Genomic DNA, 22,068 nt, shown 5'->3' with positions numbered 1-22,068 from the left:
GCAGAAACCATGGAGGCAAGAAGACAGTGGGATGATATATTTAAATTACTAAAAGAGAAAAACTGCCAACCAAGAATTCTATATCCAGCAAAATTGTCCTTCAAAAATGAGGGAGAAATTAAAACATTTTCAGACAAAAAGTCACTGAGAGAATTTAGGACCAAGAGACTAGCTCTGCAAGAACTACTAAAGGGAGCACTGGAGACAGATACAAAAAAACGGAAGAGAGAGGTGTGGAGAAGAGTGTAGAAAGAAGGAAAATTAGATATGATATATATAATACAAAAGGCAAAATGGTAGAGGAAAGTACTACCCATACAGTAATAACACTAAATGTTAATGGACTGAACTTCCCAATTAAAAGACATAGACTGGAAGAATGGATTAAAAAACAGGATCCTTCTATATGCTGTCTACAGGAAACACATCTTAGACCCAAAGATAAACATAGGTTGAAAGTGAAAGGTTGGGAAAAGATATTTCATGCAAATAACAACCAGAAAAGAGCAGGAGTAGCTATACTAATATCCAACAAATTAGACTTCAAATGTAAAACAGTTAAAAGAGACAAAGAAGGATACTATCTACTAATAAAAGGAACAATTCAACAAGAAGACATAATAATCATAAATATTTATGCACCGAACCAGAATGCCCCAAAATACATGAGGCATATACTGCAATCACTGAAAAGGGAAATAGACACATCTACCATAATAGTTGGAGACTTCAATTCGCCACTCTCATCAATGGACAGAACATCTAGACAGAGGATCAATAAAGAAACAGAGAATTTGAATATTACAATAAAAGAGCTAGACTTAACAGACATTTATAGGACATTACACCCCACAACAGCAGGATACACCTTTTTCTCAAGTTCTCATGGAGCATTCTCAAAGATAGACCATATGCTGGGTCACAAAGCAAGTCTCAACAAATTTAAAAAGATTGAACTCATACACAACTTTCTCAGATCATAAAGGAATGAAGTTGGAAATCAATAATAGGCAGAGTGCCAAAGTATCACACATGAGGAGGTATGTCACACTCCAAAATAACTGTGTGAGTTTTCCAATTTATATAGACAGAAATCAGGGGAATATGTGTGGCAATGGATTTTAAGGGTATGGGATAATGGTGGGAGGACTATAAGGCTGGATCAGGCTGAATTTATTGATATGGGCCCACTAAGCAGAGATTCTGCATTCAATGTTACAGCTTAAGGGTTTAGATTAGGTATTAACAGTTTGTTTGGATGATTGGTTGGTTGAAACATGGATCAAAAGGTGGGCGACATTACCTGAGGTTGAAATGCCACAACTGCCCTGGTTTAATGCAGATGAGGGGAGCTAGAGGCTTAGAGAGATTGGAATGTTAGAGTGGATTTATCATACAAAGCCTGCTCTTACACCCCAGGAATGTCTGGAGGATGCGCCTTTTACCAGAACAGTGAGAAATAAATTTGTGAGACTAGCGCCATCATCCCTGAACAGCTCTGTAGGTGCACTTCTCTGTAGGTCAGATATTACTGTAGAAATTGCTGTCATTGAGCTAGAATCCTTAAACACAATGGGGATGATGGGATTCCGAGTTGGCAGAAGCCAGTTGGCAGCACATAGTTGCCAAAGACAGGGTAGATGTGGCTATTATAATAGACAGCAAACTCAAAGCAGGAGTCAAAATTATATGACACAGGTATTTGAGGCATTGGCTAGTAAATCATGGGGTACCTAGAAATACAATGGAAGGGAAGTCTACTAAATTCTTGTTTGAGCTGTATACACAAATGAGTTCTAGAGTTCTAGGTCAAGTGAACAGAAGTCTAACCTGAATTGCAAAAACACAGAGTTATGCCCCCTTAATCAATTTCCAGACTTGAGACAGTTTACAGACCCAGAGCCCCTTCAATGAAGGGGAGACCAGGTCCCTTTGGGGGAGAACCCTGTTACATGGCCACAAATTTAAACTGTTAATCTTCCTCCAAGTCTTTCCCAAGGAGACCAGCGGCCTTTTACCAGGGTAACTGTGCATTGGGGAAAAGGAAATGATTAGATATTTCAGTGATTATTAGACACTGGTTCAGAAGTGACATTAATTCCAGGGGACCCAAAACGTCACTCTGGTCTACCAGTCAGAGTGCGGGCTTATGGAGGCCAGGTGATCAATGGAGTTTTAGCTCAGGTCCGTGTCACAGTGGGTTCAGTGGGCCCCTGGACCCATTATTTAGTTATTTCCCCAGTTCCAGAATGTATAAATGGTATAGACATATTGAGCAACTGGCAGAATCCCCACATTGGCTCTCTAACTCATGCAGTGAGGGCTATGATGGTGGAAAAGGCCAAGTAGAATCCACTAGAACTGCCCCTACCTAGCAAAATAGTAAATCAGAAGCAATACCAGATTCCTGGAGGGATTGCAGAGAATACTGCAACTCTTAATGACTTGAAAGATGCAGTGGTGGTGATTCCCACCACATCCCTATTCAACTCTCTTATTTGGCCTGTGCAGAAAACAGATAGGTCTTGGAGGATGACAGGGGATTATCATAAGTTCAACCAGGTGGTAACTCCAATTGCAGCTGCTGTTCCAGATGTGGTATAATTGCTTGAGGAATTAATACATCCCCTGGTACCTGGTATGCAGCTATTGACCTGGCAAATGCTTTTTCCTCAATAGCTGTTAGTAAGGACCACCAGAAACAGTTTGCTTTCATCTGGCAAGGTCAGCAATGTACTTTCATTGTCCTACCTCAGGAGTATATCAACTCTCCAGCCCTATGTCATAATCTTGTCCACAGGGACCTTGATCATTTCTCCCTCCCACAAGACATTACACTGGTCCATTACATTGATGATATCATGTTGATTGGACCTAGTGAGCAAGAAGTAGCAACTACTCTAGACTTACTGGTAAGGCCTTAGGTGTCAGAGGATAGGAGATAAGTAAAAAAAAAAAATACAGGAGTGTTCCACCTCAGTGAAATTTCTAGGTGTCCAGTGGTGTGGGGCACGTCGAGATATCCCTTCTAAGTGAAGGATGAGTTGCTGCATCTGCCCCTCCTATGACCAAAAAAGAGGCCCAACACCTACCTGGTCTCTTTGGATTTTGGCAACAATATATTCCTCATTTGGGTGTGCTACTCTAGCCCATTTATTGAGTGACCAGAAAAGCTGCTAATTTTGAGTGGGGACCTGAACAAGAGGAAGCTCTGCGACAGGTCCAGGCTGCTGTACAAGCTGCTCTGCCACTTGGGCCATATGATCCAGCAGAATCAATGGTGCTGGAAGTATCAGTGGCAAATAGAGATGCTGTCTGGAGCCTTTGGCAGGCCCCTATAGGAGAATCACAACACAGACCCTTAGGATTTTGGAGCAAAGCCTTACCATCTGCTGCAGGTAACTACTCTCCTTTTGAGAAACAGCTTTCAGCCTGCTACTGAGCCTTAGTAGAGACTGAGCGCTTAACTATGGGTCACCAAGTTACCATGAGACCTGAGTTGTCTAACATGAGCTGGGTGTTGTCTGGCCCACCAAGTCATAAAGTTGTGTGTGTGCAGCAGCACTCTATTGTAAAATGGAAATGGTATATATGAGACAGTCCCAGAGCAGATTCTGAAGACACAAGTAAGTTACATGAAGAAGTGGCCCAAATGCCCATGGTCTCCACTCCTGCCACATCACCTTCTTTTTCCCAGATCAGAGCTATGGCCTCTTGGAGAATTCCTTATAGTGAATTTGACTGAGGAAGAGAAAACTCGGGCCTGGTTTACAGATAGTTCAGCACAGTATGCAATACCACCCAAAAGTGGACAGCTGTAGCACTACAGCCCCTTTCTTGGTATTCTTGAAGGACAGTAGTGAGGGGAAATCCTCCCAGTGGGCAGAACTTTGAGCAGTGCACCTGGTTGTTTATCTTGCTTTGAAGGAGAACTGGCCAGAGGTGCATTTGTATACTGACTCATGGGCTGTTGCTAATGGTTTGGCTGGATGGTCAGGGACTTGGAAAGACCATAATTGGAAAATTGGTGACAAAGAGGTCTGGGAAAAAATTATGTGGATAGACCTTTCTAAGTTGGCTAAAAACATGCACATATTTGCATCCCATATAAATGCACATCAGAGGGTGACTTCAGCATAGGAAGGTTTTAATAATCAAATGGAAAAGATGCCCTGTTCTGTGGATACCAGTCAGTCCCTTTCCCCACCAACTCCTGTCATTGATCAATGGGCTCATGAACAAAGTGGTCATGGTGGTAGGGAGGGATGGAGGTTATGCAGGGGCTCAGCAACATGGACTTCCACTCACCAAGGGTGACTTGGCTACAGCCACTGATGAGTGCCCAATCTGCCAGCAGTAGAGACCCACACTCAGCCCCCATATGGCATCATCCCTGAGGTGACCATCCAGCTGCATGGTGGCAGGTTGATTACATTGGACCACTCCCTTCATGGAAGGGGCAGCGATTTGTTCTATTGGAATAGACATATACTCTGGATATGGGTTTGCTTTCCCTGCATGCAATGCTTCTGCCAAAACTACCATCCATGGGCTTATAGAATGCCTTATCCATTATCATGGTATTGCACACAGCATTGCTTCTGATCAAGGAACACACTTCACAGCAAATGAGGTGCGGGAATGGGAACATGCTCATGGAATTCTCTGTCTTACCATGTTCACCATCATCCAGAAGCAGCTGAATTGATAGAACGATGGAATGGCCTTTTGAAAACTCAATTATGGTGCCAACTAGGTGGCAATACCTTGAAGGGCTGGGGTAATGTTCTCCAGGAAGCTGTATATGCTCTGATTCAGCATCTGTTGTATGGTGCTGTTTCTCCCATAGACAGGATCCATGGGTCCAGGAACCAAGGGGTGGAAATGGGAGTGGAACCACTCACTATTACCCCTAGTGATCCACTAAGAAAATTTTTGCATCCTGTCCCTGGGACCCTGAGCTCTGCTGGTCCCCCAAAGGGGAGTGCTTCACCAGGAGAAACAACAATGATTCCACTAAACTGGAATCTAAAACTGCCACCTCGTCATTTTGGGCTCCTCATGCCCCTGGATCAACCACCCAAGAAGGGGGATTACATTATTGTCTGGGGTGATTTACCCTGACTATCATGGGGAAATAGGACTGCATCTACACAATGGAGGTAAAGAAGAGCTTTCCTGGAATATAGGAGATCCCTTAGGGTGTCTTTTAGTACTACCATGCCCTGTCATTAAAATCAATGGAAACCTGCAACAGCCCAATCCAGGAAGGACTACCAATGGTTTGGGTCACCCCACCAGGCAAAGAACCATGGCCAGCTGAAGTGCTTGTTGAGGGTAAAGGGAATATGGAATGGGTAGTGGAAGAAGGTAGTGATAAATATGAACTATGACCACGTGATCAGTTACAGAAATGAAGACTGTAATGCTGTTGTGTTCCTGTTATACTATTTAAGTTGTAAGATACCAAGTTTAGGAATGAATATTACCCAAGGATTTGCACCCTATTCTGGAGAGAGTTAATGTGTTTCCAGTTATATGCAGGACATTTGAGTATTGTTAGGTGAAAGAAAAAATGTGTGTTTTATTGTTTTTTTATTTAGAAATTAAGTATGGTTTAAGGTGATATGTATAGCTGCCATGTTGACAAGGGGTGGACTGTCAGGGTCAGGTTCATGTGTCAACTTGGTCAAGTGGTGGTACCTGTTTGGCTGGTTGGACAAGTGCTGGCCTGTCTGTTGTGATGAGGACATTTCATAGAATTAAATCATAATCATGTCAGCTACATCCACAGCTGATTCCATTTGTAATCAGCCAAGGGGAGGATCTTCTGCAATAAGTGATGCTTAATCTAATCACTGGAAGCCTTTTAAGGAGGATTCTGAAGAGACAGGCCCTGTTCCTACTTTGGCTGGCGAGCCTCTTCTGTGGAGTTCATCCAGACCCTCCAGCAGAATCGTCAGCTTCACAGCAAGCCCTGCGGACTTTGGACTCTGCATTTCCATGGTTATGTGAGACACTTTCATAAATTTAAGTTTGAGAGTGTTTCCTGTCGATTCTGTTTCTCTAGAGAACCCTAACTAATACAGAGTGTTTGGAAGTTTTACCCCACTTTGTACTCAACTACTCTCCCTAGTCCTTTACTCCTCTCTTTTCCTTCTGGGACACCAATGATTCTTACATTTGTGTGCTTTGTTTCGTCTGTCATTTCCTTGAGTTCCCATTTAATTGTTTCCATCTTTTTTGCCATTTGCTGTTTTTACTCTTCGAAGTCAATTATCCTGTTCTCTATATCACTTATTTTTTCTTCTGTCTCTTCAAATCTGGTGTTGTGTGCCTCTAGTATGTTTTTTATTTGGTCAACAGAGTCTTTTATCTCTGTGATTTCTGCTATTTTTCTATTTATTCTTTCAAATTCCTCTTTGTGCTCTTCTACCGTCTTCTTGATCTCCTTTATGTCATTTGCTATCCCACTTATTTTATTAAGTAGAGTTGTATGAACATCTTTGATTAGTTGTTCCAACGTCTCCACTGGTGTTTTAATTTGGTCATTAGGCCAGTCTATATTTGTCTGCATTGTGATATGCTTCATCATCTTCTGTTGTCTTCGTGGCATGTAAATATCTTGATTGATTTACTTTGGGAGTTGATTTCTTTCAGTAGTCTAAGGCCTTGTGTTTGTGGCATGGCTGTGCAGCAGGGAGTAGGGCACGGGGTGGAGCACTAAGTACAGTGATTTGTTTCAGGGCAGGTATGGGTGCAGGTTGGGGATGTTACGCTGATTCTTGTGAACGTAGGCACATAGCAGCCAGGGAAGATGTAGTTGTGTGGGTGCACCGGTCTGGGGAGCATAGCCTTGGTGTGTGCTGGTCTAAGGCATGGGGCCCTTTGTGCACATGCATAGAGCTGTGGCAGCAGGTCGATGTTATGCCTTCATGGATTGGGGGTAGATGTGATCCTGCTGCGCAGGTCTGCACTTTCTCAGAGCTGGGAAGTGAGGCTGAGGGCTGTGTGCATGTGTGGTACTAGGACTGCTGTAAAGTGCAGGTCCCAGAGCTGAATGATGTGATCAGGGCCCAAGTGCATGCATGGGCCTGGGAGTACCGTAAACAAATGTGCTGAGCATCGGGAGGGCAGGGTGAGGCTATGTGACACTATGGGCAGGGGGTGGGGGTAGTGCCTAGGTACGGAGGTTAGTGCCTGCAACCTTTATGCGCCGGCAACAACCTGCAGGGAACAGGGAGGGGGAGGCAGTGCTCAGGAGGGGCACAGGAGAGGTGGGTTGGGCTGTACTTGGGGTGGGTTGGGGGTGTGGGGCAGGTACTTGCACTGGGGGCTGGTGGGGTGGGGGAACCTGGAGTGTGGGGAATGCGAGAGGTTGATGGGGTTTGAGTGCGTGGAGTGTGGGGTGAGTCGCCGGTCATGGGGCTGCGCTGGTGAGGGTACTGCGCCCAAGGAACACAGCCTGACTTACTTCCTAGTCCTGCACTCCAGTCTGTGCACTCCCACAGGCTCAGCAGCTCCACGCCAGGCTCTAGCTTTCTGCTTCTCAGTTCCTTAGCCTCCACAACCAGGGCTGCCGCATGTTGTACAGAAGGCTCTCCCTGGTCAGCCACACTCCCAAATCACTGTCTCAGTTGCCCTCCTGTCCCCTCTCCAACCTTTCCTTGGAGTAGGGTTAATCTTGAGCCATTCTAGTTGGCCATCTTCCTGAAAGTTCAAAACTATAGTTTATTTTGAAAGTGACTTGATTTTCTTGAAAATGCTTTAGCTAGCCACATTTTACTATTTACAGTTAATCCAAACAAAATTTTAAAAAGTCTTTTACAGAGGTGGCATCAGGTTTTAATGTAATTGTGTAAAGGCATTAAACAAAGCATTTTAAAAACAGTTCTCACATGCAGTTTCATTAAAAAATTTAAACTGTGAAATTTCCCCCTCTTTTCTATGCCTGTTCTACCACCATCACTCAGTCATATGTTAACAAGAACATTCCATGTGCAAGTTTCTGTCTTAGGTTTGAAAACTTGTTTCATCAGATGAGATGAACTGTCAGTTTACCCTGGGAATCAGAGATGAAAACTACTTCCTGACAGAGTCCATTGAGCTGTGCTCTATATTCAGTCTCTCCATGACTCAAAACTCACTGAAGAATCACAGGGGAAAATTGAGATCCGTGCTATGATTTCTTAAAAATCCATTCAAATTTAGAGGTCTTTGTTGGACAAAATATTTAAAAAGTGTTATGTTCAACCTCGAGCTTTTCAATCACCTCAGATTGTTTTAAATTAAATAATCAATCCCACAAGTTTTTGAACACCTTTCGTGTGTCTACCACTGAATTGTACCAGAGCACACATGGAATTTATCAGAGAGGCAGAAGAGACACAAGGATGATGGCCCTGAAGGAGTATAATTGTCAGCGCGGTTGAGAAATGGAAAGAAAATGCCAGCTGAAAATTGTTTGGAGGTGATGTAGGCAAGTGCAAGATCACCATGGTTGGTGGCCATGTTGAGGAGTTCAGACTAATTCTACGAGCAATAGAAGACAAGTGAAGGGCTTTAAGCATTTTAAAGGGGGTAAAATATGATCTGAATTATATCCTATCAAGATCTCTCAGGCTGTTCCACGGAGCATGGATTGGAAGAAGGCAATAGCAGGAATTAGTTACAGGACTATTTTGGTGGCAGGAAGATAATGGCTATGGCTGGGGCAAGAATGTTGTCATAGATACAAAGAAAAATAGATGGACGGGGCGGGGCGCAGTGGCTCAGCGGGCAAGAGTGCTTGCCTGCCGTGCCGGAGGACCCCGGTTCGATTCCCGGCCCCAGCCCATGTAAAAAAAAAAACAAACAAACAAACAAAATATAATAAAACAAGAAAATGTTTAAAAATGTTTCCCTTTCTTCCTCACTTCCTTCCTTCCATCCTTCCTTCTTTCTCTGTCTTTCCTACCAAAAAAAAAAAAAAAAAAAAAAAAAAAAAAAAAAAAAAATAGATGGACTTATGATACATTTTAGAATTTACTAATGGACTGGCTGATGGATGGTGATGCTATTGAATGAAGAGGAGGACTGGAGAGAACGAGGTTTTGAAGGATAGATGAAGATAACCTACATCAATTCAATTATAACATTTTTCATATGAGCTGTTCTTAAAAATCTGGCTAGTGGCTCGCATATATAGTTGCTAGATCCATACATGATGCCCAGTGAAATTTTAAATTTCAGATAAATCATTTTGTAGTATAAGTGTTTCTGAAAGATTGCATGAGGCTTCTTATGTTAAAAAGTTATTCACTAGCAGATGTGGCTGCCCACTGCATGCAGCCATGTTCAAATCCACTGGCTTTTTCACATCAATGCCAATGGGGAGTCTCTGAGCTGCCTATCCTTCTACCTGTTTGCAGACAAAGTTCCAAAGGCAGCAGAAAATTTCTGTGCTCTGAACACCAGGGAAAAAGGATTTGGTTTTAAGAGTTCCTGCTTTCACAGAATTATTCTTGGGTTTATGTGCCAAAGTGGTGACTTCACCTGCCATAATGGCCCGGGTGGCAAGTTCATCTATGGGGAGAAGTTTGATGATGAGCACTTCATCCTGAAGCATACAGGTCCTGGCATCTTGTCCATGGCCAGTGTTGGACCCAACACAAATGGTTCCCAGTTTTTCATCTGTACTGATTAGAGTGAGTGGTTGGAGGGAAAGCACATGGCCTTTGGGCCTGAATATTGTGGGGGTCACGGAGTGCTTTCGGTTCAGGAATGACAAGACCAGCCTGAAGATCACCATTGCCAACTGTGGACAAGTCTAATAAATTGGTTTGTGTTTTGTCTAAACCACCACAACTCTCCTTCTGTAGCTCAGGAGAGCACCTCACCACCCCTGATCTATTCTTAGTTTCTTATCATCTTTGTGCTTTCACAGCAGTTGTTTCGGTTCCACATTCTCCTCCGCTTCCAAGTCTAGCTGGATTGCAGAGTTATATTTATGATTATGAAATAAAACCTTAAACAACCAAAAAAAAAAAAAAAAAGAAAGAAAACAGTTATTCACTGTTAATTGGGCATCCTGTATTTTTATTTGCTAAATCTGGCAACTCTCCAGACATGGAGCCTGGAATCAGAGTGCTATCAGCTTAGTCTTTGGGATGAACTGTGTCCCTAACATCTTCATAGCCCTGGCTAGTACAACATAGTGGCCCACTTGCCCTCCTGGCCCTCCAGCTGGGTCCCAGGTACTAGAATGCTGTGCCCAGCTCCTAGGGCCCATCTGATACTCAGCTGCCAGTATCCCTCTTTCTGCCCTGCCATGCCTTGCTGGTTTCCTGGAATTGTTGGCCCAGAACACTTCTAGGATCTACCCACCCTCTCTCCTCATGGCTGCAGCACAAGGTAAGTGGCCACAACTTTTTTTTTTATTAATTAAAAAAATTTTTTAAAAACATATGACAAGAAAGAAACACAAACATTCCTAACATATGATCATTCCGTTCTACATATATAATCAGTAATTCACAATATCATCACATAGTTGCATAGTCAAAATCATGATCATTTCTTAGAACATTTGCATCAATTCAGAAAAAGAAATAAAAAGACAATAGAAAAAGAAATAAAATGAAAACAGAAAAAAATAAAAAATAAAAAAATTATACATACCATACCCCTTACCCCTCCCTTTCATTGATCACTAGCATTTCAAACTAAATTTATTTTAACATTTGTTCCTCCTATTATTTATTTCTATTTCATATGTTCTACTCATCTGTTGACAAGGTAGATAAAAGGAGCATCAGACACAAGGTTTTCACAATCACACAGTCACATTGTGAAAGCTATATCATTATACAAGCATCATCAAGAAACATGGTTACTGGAACACAGCTCTACATTTTCAGGCAGTTCCCTCCAGCCTCTCCATTACATCTGGAATAACAAGGTGATATCTACTTAATGCTTAAGAATAACCTCCAGGATAACCTCTCGACTGTGTTTGGAATCTCTCAGCCATTGACACTTCGTCTCATTTCACTCTTCCCCCTTTTGGTCGAGAAGGTTTTCTCAATCCCTTGTTGCTGAGTCTCAGCTCATTCTAGGGGTTTTCTCTTTCCCTTGATGCTCAGTTCCAGCTCATTCTAGGATTTCTGTCCCACGTTGCCAGGAAGGTCCACACCCCTGGGAGTCATGTCCCACATAGACAGGTGGAGGGTGGTGAGTTTGTTTGTTGTGTTGGCTGGAGAGAGAGGCCACATCTGAGCAATGAAAGAGGCTCTCTTGGGGGTGACTCTTAGGCATAATTTTAAGTAGGCTTGACCTATCCTTTGTGGGTTTAAGTTTCATATGAACAAACCCAAAGACTAAGTTATATCAAGAATATCAAGAATTCAACTTGGGGAGGTTGAATGTTCCCCCGTTCTCACCATTCCCCGACGGGGACTATGCAAATACTTTTTTATTCACTGTTCAAATCACTCTGGGATTTATTGGGGCATCGCTCTGGACAAACCAACAAAATCTCATGCCATACTCAAAGTTTCATGTACTTATGATGTTCAATTAAGCTATCTACATAAGTTATATTAGGAAATGCACTGGTCAAAATATAAATTTTGTACCAAATAAAAAGTTTTTGCTTTAGTCTCACACATAAGTTGAAATTTTAAAATATCAATTACCATCTATTTTCAGCACATTCTTTTGTTCTTCCTCATGCAAGAACATTTTAAAAATTTGTACATTTAGTCATTATCATTATACACTCTAGACATTCCTAGATTATACCATATCAATCTTTATCGTCTTTCTTTCTGATTTCAATTGTGACTGGCCATGACTTTTTGATGGCCAGTCTCTTCCTTGACATTCTGGAACATGGTCTGAGAGAAAATGAAGATCAGTCTTTCTCTGGGCAGCTGTACTTTGCCCACAAATCTGAATCAGACAGAGCTGTAGGTTCTGAGTTATCATTCCCTGATTTCTGGTTAGGCCAGAGATCTGGTTGTACATTAGGATCCTGTGCCACTAGTCACTGGGTTGACTTTCCTTTGGTCTTTAAATTTCACTCATTGCAACAATACCAAATAACATTTACTTTAAGCCTACAATTTTCCTGTAGGTTTGAGTTCCTTGCAAATACTTTAAGCCTACAACTTTCTTATAGGTTTGAGCTCCTTGCAACCATTTGCACCATTTGCTTTTGCCATGAATGATGAGTCGCTGACATTTTGTTTAGCATGCTTTATCCTTTCATAGTTATACATTGCCATCTGTTAGCACTACTGATAACTTAAGCCTGCCTCATTAATTTTTCATTATAGTTAACCAGCTCATTTAGAGGTGTCATCCTTTCAGGAGGTGAAGAACTGATTTTGCAGTTAGTACCCTCTTCTTCCCATTTTAGGGCCATTGGACAAATCTGTAATCTTGTAACACTCTGTTGGATCCCCTTTTAAAATTTGTCATTGTTTTTGCCAACACATGTGGATCCTCTGCCAGACTTTTTTTTTTGGGGGGGGGGGGTCCCAGGGGTGTGGACCTTCCTGGCAATGTGGGACAGAAATCCTAGAATGAGCTGAGACTCAGCATCAAGGGATTGAGAAAACCCCTAGAATGAGCTGGGGGTGGGTGGGTGGGGGTGTGTGCATGGTTCAGGAATTGAACCCAGGTCTCCTGTATGGAAGGCGAGCATCGGACTCTTTATGTGTGACTTCTAGAGCCAATGTCCTTCTGGACTATTGGGCCGAGTCTTGGTTTTAGTCATCCTTCCTACCCAGTCATTGAAACACATACAAAAGTATACATTTAAAATACATAGATAAGAAAGGAAAACAATTCCAAATATATTAAGATTGTCCTGTTTATTAAAACTAGTACAAATAACATATTCTATTATAGTCACCCCTCTTTTGTACTAAAATTACCTTTTATATAGCTTTTTTTTTTTTTAATGCATTTGGGTCCTTTAGGATGAAGTGACAGAAAACCAAAATCAAAATGGCCCAAACACTGGGGGAATTCACTACCTCCATGAGCAGCATTCCTGAGTAGGGTGGCTTCAGGCACCACATGAGGAGCTTCCAGTTGTGCTTCTCTGTGCCCTCTTGGACCTAGCTCCCTCTGAGGTGGCCTTATTCAGGCTCATAGCAGACCTGCCAACAGCAGTTCCATGGGACATGTCCACAGGTGATAGTACTCTCAGAGAGAGGAAGGTTGGGTCTTCCTGGGAGTCCCTTTTCACCAGAGATGAATCCTTCCCCAGAGTCTTCTGGCAGACTCCCCTCCATGGCAGGGAATGGACTGCACTGTTTTCCTCTTATCCCTGGGCATACAGCTGGACTATATATGCCAGGCTCCCTTGCAGGGAGATGTGACCACGTGGTTGGATTTTTGGGTTCCAGTCAAAGGAATTCGCAGAAGTGATGTGCACCTCTTCCAGGCCTGCTTCATAAAGCATCCCGTGCACGATCTTTTGTGTCTTTCCCCTTTCTGCACACATTCACAGTGGTTCTGGACACCACTCTGGAAGGTGGCTGAGCTGTATGAAGGAAGGAATCTGGGTCTCAAATTACAGTGAGGAGAAGCAGTTCTCAAGCACCCAAAACACCAGTTTTACATTTGATATGAGCAAGAAATAAATTTTTCCATGTGAAAGCCATTCTACATCTTTGGATTTGTTTGCTACACCCTCACATCCCAGAACTGGGCTGCATGCCCATCCCTCAGCCAATCATTGGTAAGATGATTGGAACCATCAACATGGATTTAGATGAGTCAGGATTTTTCCAGGAGCAGGGGACAATGTTCCTGGTTCCCTCAGGCAGTAGGGACACCTGAACAAATCAGGGCTCTGCTGTGAAGGAAGATGGGATGGGTGTTTGACAAGAAATCAGCAGTGTCTGCGACAATCTATTAACACTTCTCTTCAAGTTGCATTATAATTTCATGGATTTTTCACAAATGTACCTGATTTCAATGAACCATAATGTATCAGTCAGGTCCTAGGAGGAAAGAAATAGCCACTCAAAATGGGTAGTTTGAGGAGAGCTTCATGGCAGAAATATTTGCAAAGATGTGGGTATAGGGAAATCAAATACTTTGGGGACTCTGTACCTCTCCTACGTACTCAGACATAAAGGAAGCAAGTTGCAATTAGAACTTGGAGATAACCTGGGTGAAGAAGGTTGTGAATTGTTTGAGGGGATCAGACAGTGATCTTATAGAAGGGAGCTGGGGGAATAAATTCCCTGACCTCATTGGTCTCATTCCCCCTTTATGTTTGTGGACCTAGGAGGGCCCTTTCAGCACTCCCCAATGATCAAACCCTGTTGGGAGCAGAGTGCAAAGGAGCCTGCTGAGCCACACTATAAGGTTAGAGCAGGGTGGAGAAGAGTGGAGAGTGATCTTGAGGAGCAGATGGAGAATATCCAGCACACATAATTATTTCTATGATGCTCAAATTCTCATAACTTGGCTAGCAAATTGTTCTTTCAGCATTGTCCATGGCATCTTAAAAAATACTTTGGCTTTCTAGCACTGATGAGACGCTCCAAGCCCATGCAGATTTGTATTGACCCAAGACATGGAATCAACTACCTTTCACAGAGTCTTGGAGTTAACTTTACTGGAAAACAATGTTACAGACTAAAACACACATATCAGGGGTGTCCAGAAGTGCTGCTCTTGGGCCATTTTTTCTAACGACTGGATGAAGATGTATTTTTTTTAAGGCCATTAGTACACAATGATTTTTTCCAACCTAATATATCCTGTTATTCATCCCTACTTTATTTAGAGCTGGTTTTATTTATTTACAGCTGTTAGGATTTCCTGTGATGATGAGAAGTAGATAGAAGCAGAGAAGAGTAGAGAGGAGCAGTGGAGAAGACTTACTGCGTTCCCTATAATTCCCCCCAGCCTGACACCCAGTGAGTTTTCTGTTTATGGATTTTGTAAGACATTGTTAATATCTTTATAATAACTTCCTCTTTCTGCTTAACACAGTTCCATCTGGAGTCTGTAACTTGAAACCAAAAGTCCTGTTCAGTTCACCCTATTTCAACTGATGCCAAGATCTTCCTCTGCCCCACCTGCTTCAATTATTCATATGGAGGAAAAACTTGTTTATTTGGAACTTTCACCACGGTGCTTGCTCTTACTGCTTTCAGAGAAAATGTGGGTTCGGTTTGCTTCCTTTTCCCTAGAAGAGGGAACCAGTAATCTTTTTGATCAGACATTCCGGACAGGTATTAGTTTTTGCTTTGAACTTTCTATTCTAATCACAACTACATCTGGTAAGGTGAACATCTTTGAGGAAGATGTATTTACGGGAAGCGAAGAAGGTCATTAAATGGTTGCATTTGAATGGTCTTATTCAATGTGTGTGCTGCCTTGAGTGAGAATGAGAAGCATATTTAGTATACCTCATTCCTCAAATGTCCTGCCTTTACATATTAGCTGAGCTTAGTGCAGTTATAAATCAACTGTGACTTGTGTAAAAACTCTTTTTTAAAAAAAGTATTTTTATTGAGAAATCTTCACACATACAGTCCAACCATATTATATAATCAATGGCTCACAATATCATCACAGGGTTGTGTATTCATCACCATGATCATTTACATCACTCCAGAAAAAGGAATAATAAAGTAAAACTTCATACATCCCATATCCCTTACCCTCCCTCTCACTGACCACCAGTATGTAAATCTACCCATTTTTTTTACCCTTTATCCCCCCCTATTATTTATTTAATTTTTACCCTTATTGTGTACAAGTAGCTTCAAGGCTACTGGAACACTGTTCAAAAGCTTCAAATACTTCCCTCTAGCAACTCCAACACACCATAAACTAAAAAGGGATATTATATAATGCATAAGAATAACCTCCAGGATAACCTCTCAACTCTGTTTGAAATCTCTCAGCCACTGAAAATTTATTTTGTCTCAGATCTCTCTTCCCAGTTTTGGTCAAGAAGGCTTTCTCAATCCTTTGATGCTGGGTCCCAGCTCATTCCCAGGAGTCAGGTCCCACATTGCCAGGGAGATATGCACCCCTGGGAGTCATATCCTATGTGGTGGGGAGGGCAGTGAGTTCACCTGCTGAGTTAGCTTAGAGAGAAAGGCCACATCTGAGCAACAAAAGAGGTTCTCCGGGGATGACTCTTAGGCATAATTACAAGTATGCTTAACCTATCTGTTGCAGTAATAAGCTTCACAGGGATGAGCTCCAAGATCAAGGGTCACCCTATTGAACTGGTTGTCCCCACTGCTTGTGAGAATATCAGGAATATACCAGATGGGGAAGTTTAATATTTCCTCCTTTATTCTCAGTTCCCCAAGGGGACTTTGCAAATATTTTTTATTCTCTGCCCAAATTACTCTGGGATATATAAAGGCATCACTATAACCTGTACAAACCAATAAGGTTTTACTCCCTATTCAAGATTCCGTGTAATTATAGTGTTCAAGTAAACTGACTACACAAGTTAAATTAGATAATGTGCTACTCAAAATACAAGTTTTGCTCCAAATGAAAACCTCTTGCTTTGGTCTTACATAGAAGCTGAAGTTTAAAAATATGGACCACATCATCCTTTAGCCTGTATTCTGATTTACCTCAGTCCTATCCAGATCAGCTTCATTCACATCTCTAGTCAAAGTCTGATCACTTTTTCAGCTTTCGCTTAACAATTGCTGAATGGCGTAATGCTGACTTTCATAGCTTCAGTGAACTAACTCTGAGTCTTGAGTGTCACATAAACATCCAAAATTTCAGGGATTGATCAGGTTATATACAAATAGCTTAGTATCTCAGAATTTAGAAATAACAGTTACAACTCCTAACTATATGTGACTGCTGTAAGAGCTTATAATTTAGGAAGCTTTACAATAGGCCCCAACCTGATAAACTCATGCTCACAGCTTCAGTTTTCTGAGTTTGTGTATTTTGGTTAGTCCATTTGAGTGAGGCATGATAATATCTGTCTTTTTGTTTCTGACATTTCATTCAAAAGACTGTCATTAAGATTCATTCACCTAGTAGCATGACTCACAATGTGTAAAAACTCTTAAACAGACTACCGAACTGAAAATAACTGCTAATTGTACATGGAAAATGGAAATTCCAGTTGGGCTTTCTTCTGCTTCCACTGTGCTTCTATTAAATTTAATTAATTAATCTATTTATTTATCTATTTATAAGCTTTTTCACATTCACTTAATTTACAGAAAAATTGCAAATATTATAGAGTACTATATATCCTTTACTCAGATTCATTAATTTTTAGTATTTTGCTAGAGTTGTCTTTTCCTTTTCTCCCATCCTCTCTCTAAAAGCATATATATGTATGTGAACACATACATATTACTATTCATTTTTCTGAACCATTTGAGAGTAGGTTGCATATATCATGCCCCTTTACTCTTTAACACTCAGTGTGTATCTTGCAAGGATATTCTCTTACATAGCCATAGTAAAGTTATAAAATTCAGGAAACTGAATTTTGATACAATGCTTTTATCCATGCTATAGTCCAATTTTGTCAATTGTCTGAATAATGACCATTAAAAGCATTATTTTTCCTCCAGTACAGGGTCATGTACTGCACTGATTTGTTATGTCTCTTTTGTCCTTTTTATCTGGAACAGTTTCTCAGCTTTTGTCTTTCATTGCATTGAGATCTTTTTAAGAATATAAGCCAGTTATTTGACAGACGCTTCTTCATTTTGGGCGTATGTGAGGTTTCTGCATGATTGAATTTAGGTCTATGCATTCCCAACCAGGATCCTACTTAGGTGATATTGTGTCCTTCTCCTGGTATAAAGGCACTCAGTGTCCATCAGCTCCTCACTGGTGATATTAAGTACAATGTACTAGATAATATTTGACTCATAAAATAACAATGTGGAAAATTTGTCTTGTCTTGTTATTAGGACTATGAACATTCTTGAAGGTGTCCCCTGGTGCTATGTGCAGATGTTTGAGCATATGCCCAGGAGTGGGATTGCTGGGTTACAGAGTATGCACATGGTCAGCTTTAAAAGAAAATGTCATTTGTCTTCCCAAGAGGTTGTAACAATTTCTACATATACTAGCAATGTGTGAGAGGTCCCCTTGTTCCACATGCTTGTTAACCTTGGTATTGTCAGAGTTGTTCATTTCTTCCAATCCATTGGAGGTAAATAATATCTCAGTATGGTTTTTGTGCTGGTTTGAAACTGTTATGTACCCCAGAAAAGCCGTGTTTTAAACCTGATCCAATCTTGCAGGGCCTATTGTTTAGGGTGGGGATCCTTTTATTTGATTGTTTCCATGGAGATATACTCTACTCACTTATGGGTGTGGACTTTTGGTTAGATGGACATGTGACTCCACACATAGCAAAATGGGTCTTGATTAGTTTACTGGAGTACTTTAAAAGTGGAAACATTTTGAAGAAACCTCAAATGCAGACACTTGGAGAACAGTTGCTTCAGAGCTGACAGAGACACGTTGTTTGGAGATACTTGGAGTGCTGACAGAGAGAGCAGATTCAGATGTCGCCATGTGCCTTCCCATCGAGATGTTAAGCAAGCCAGAACCCAGTATTGTGTCTTGGAGAAGCGTAATGAAGGCCCACAGATGCTTAGAAAGGAAACCACAGAAAAGAGAGGCTGAAAGCAATGGAGCCCAGGAGCCAGGGACCAGCAGATGCCAGCCATGTACCTTTCCAGCTGACAGAGGTGTTCCAGATGGCATTAGCCTTTCTTGAATGAAGGTAACCTCTTATTGGTGCCTTAATTTGGACATTTTCATGGTCTTAGAACAGTAAACTTGTAACTTAATAAACTCCCTTATAAAAGCTCCATTTCTGGTATATTGTATTTCAGCAGCTTTAGCAAACTAATACAGTTTTTTGTTTTTTAATATTCTTTTTTTTTGGCATGGGCAGGCTCTGGGAATCGAACCAGGGTCTCCAGCTTGGCAGGTGAGAATTCTTGCCATTGAGCCACCATTGTACCACCCATTAATATAGTTTTAATTTGCCTTTCTTTGATTGCCAATGAGATTGGGAATTTTATTTTTCCTTTTTCATTCAGATGGGCTCTTTTGTGAAATGCCCATCTTTTTGGCCATTTTCCTTAGGATTTTTTTTTCTTATTGATATATAAGAAGTCTTCATATATTTCAGAAATTAATCTTTGGTCAGTTATGTATTGTTTTGGTTTGATAAAACTGCTGGAATGCAATATACCAGAAATGGGTTGGCTTTTATAATGGGGATTTATTAGTTTAAAATTTACAGTTCTAAGGCCATGAAAATGTCTAAATTAAGGCATCAAGAGTAAGATACCCTTTCTGAGGAAAGGCTGCTGGCATCTGCGGTTCCTCTGTCACATGGGAAGGCACATGGCTGGCATCTGTTGGTCCTTTACTCCCAGTTTCCATTGTTTCCATCTTCTGGTTCCAGTGTCCTTCTCTCATCTCTGGTGGGTCCTTCCTGCTTCTCTCTGTGTTTCTGTCCTTTATCCTCTCATAAAGGGCTCCAGTAAAGGAGAGTAAGACCCACCTTGAATTGGGTGGGTCACATTCCAATTGAAACAACCTAACTAAAAGGTCCCATTCACAATAGGTTTTTACACAAAACAATGGATTAAAAGAACATGGCCTTTTCAGGGGTACATAACAGCTTCAAACCAGCACATATATGTTGAAAATATTTTTTCCTGGTCTGCAGTTTGCTTTTCACTGTCTTTATCTCTTTTATTTTTCCATTTTTTATCATAGAATATTTGAAACTTCTACAGAAGTAGAGAGAATATATAAAGAGTCCACAAGTAACTACTAACAATTATCATTACATAACCAATTGTGTATCTTCCATACCTCTGTCCAATTCCTTATCCCTTTGGATTATTTTGAAGTAAATTTCAGACATAGTATCATTTCATCCACAAATATGTCATTAATTTTATTGTAGCTGATTTTGTCAGCCATTTCTTTAAAATTTAGCATTATTGGATATTATTTGAGAAATCCTTCCTTATAAATCCTATGACTTTTTTTTTAAAAAGTCAAAGGTATACTTTCTATATTTAATTATTTGAATGTAATCTGGAATTATTTTTTATGTGTGGTTTGAAGTAGGAAATTTTTGGAGGGGAGTGGAAGTGTTATATGTCATGATGTTGTAGTGGTTATATAGCTGTATACATTTATCAAAACTCATAGAACTGTACACTAAAAAAGGGCTAATTTTATGGTTGTCAATTATACCACAGTAATCTGATTTTTAGAAGCATCATTCACCATTAGGGAAATGCAAATGAAAGCCACAGTGAGAGGACAGGGGTATACCAGAAGGACACAGGAACTAACCTAGGAGCCGTTTCCCCATGTTTTATTGGGGGAACCATCTTCTTTGGTCTTGGTCCATCTAGTTTAGGAGGTGGGTCATCCCTGGCTCTAGAAGTGGGTATAAGATCCCAGGTCTGGCCAATCAGAGCACCACATTCCCCTGGCCGCAGTGACTGGTTCAAGTTAGGCCCATGACCAAGATCTGACCAATCAACATATTCCAGCCCTTGGGTGAAGCATCATCTCTGAAGGAAGCAAGAACTGAAGCTCTAAAGACATAAACCTGGAAAATCCTAGTCCAACAAGAAGGGGAGAGCTTACCTGAGAGTGAACCCTCCCAGAGGAGAAAAGAAGTGATAGGAGGGAGAGAGAAAGAGAGCAAGAGTGAGCTTTGAGGTTATTGTCTAAGCTTCTAGATTCACCAGTGCCAGAAGTCCATCACTGGATTTACCGGGTGTGCCAGTTTGAATCTCTTGTGTACCTCAGAAAAGCCATGTCCTTTAATCCTCATTCAATATTTCTGGGTGGTATCTTTGATTGTTTTCATGGAGATATGACCTACCAATTGTGGGTGGTAACTTTTGAGTACATGTTTCCATGGAGATGTGTCTATACCCATTCAAGGTGGGATTGCTTACTGGAGCCATTTAAGAGGGAACCATTTTGGAAAAAGCTTTAGAGCCACAAGAGCCACCAGAACTGAAAGAGTCAACAGAACAGACAGAGCCCCAGGGAAGCTGTTGAAGAGAAAGCTAGCAGATCTTGCTTGCCATGTGCCTTTCCAGTAGAGAGAAAAACCCTGAACATCACTGGCCTTCTTGAACCAAGGTATCTTTCCCTAGATGCCTTAGATTGGACATTTTCAATAGCCTTGCCTTAATTTGGACATTTTACAGCCTTAGCACTGTAAATTTGCAACTTAATAAATTCCCCTTTTTAAATGCTGTTCCATTTCTTGTATAGGGCATTCTGGCAGCTTGCAAACTGAAACACCAGGTATGGGAGATAATAAATTCCGCACTTTGCTTAAGTCAGTATGAATTTGTTTATGATTGAAAGGGTCAGAAAAATCAATCAAGAAGACAGAGAAATGGTTAGCCAGTCAATTGACCAATAGCTGTTATGCAGTAGATACTTACTAGGCACTGTGAAGGAAGGAACTATAACAAGAATAAAATGACTTGGCCTCCTCCTTGAGGTGACAGTAACAAAATGGGGCAGATGAGTGACCTTTACAAGACGAGGACATGGAATTCCCGGTCTCTGCCCTTAAGGATTTCCCAGTCCAAAAACCAAAAAAACACAAACAAAAAAAAACATTTGGTGCAATAAGAGTGTTAAATACCTAAATATACCCTTCTTACAAATAATGTATCCCATTGTGGTAGTTTGGAGCTGCTTTGTACCTCAGTAAAGTCCATGTTCTTTTAATCCATTCTTGTGGGTGCAGAACTATTGTGGGTGGGAACCTTTGGTTATGTTGTTTCAATTAAGATATGACCCCACGCAATTCAAGGTTGTTCTTAATCTTTTACTGGAGCCCTTTATGAGAGGATAAAGGCAGAAACATTGGGAGAGATAGTAGAGAGAGAAATGCCCTGGAGATGCTAAGAAAGGACCCACAGGAGCTCAGAGAGGAGGTCATTAAAACCAGGAGCTGAAGGACAAGTAGATGCTGGCCATATGCCTTCCCATGTGACAGAGGAACCCCAGATACCAGTAGCTTTTCTTCAA

General features: G+C 41.2%; 1 protein-coding gene and 1 long non-coding RNA gene across 2 annotated transcripts in view; one reads left to right on the top strand and one right to left on the bottom strand.

Moving 5' to 3' along the window:
• The window catches only part of AK7 (adenylate kinase 7), a 119,853-nt gene that overhangs the window by 81,009 nt on the left and 16,776 nt on the right, over nt 1–22,068 (bottom strand). The window lies entirely within an intron of this gene.
• On the top strand, nt 684–15,334 carry LOC143652184 (uncharacterized). The gene is made up of 3 exons (XR_013160473.1): nt 684–1,040; nt 14,814–14,924; nt 15,001–15,334. It is a non-coding gene; the product is annotated as an uncharacterized LOC143652184 (long non-coding RNA).

The sequence above is a fragment of the Tamandua tetradactyla genome, chromosome 12 (genome assembly GCF_023851605.1).
Source record: "Tamandua tetradactyla isolate mTamTet1 chromosome 12, mTamTet1.pri, whole genome shotgun sequence".
Lineage (NCBI taxonomy): Eukaryota > Metazoa > Chordata > Mammalia > Pilosa > Myrmecophagidae > Tamandua > Tamandua tetradactyla.
Note: the sequence above shows the minus strand (reverse complement) of the source record. Positions and strands in the feature narration are given on the sequence as shown.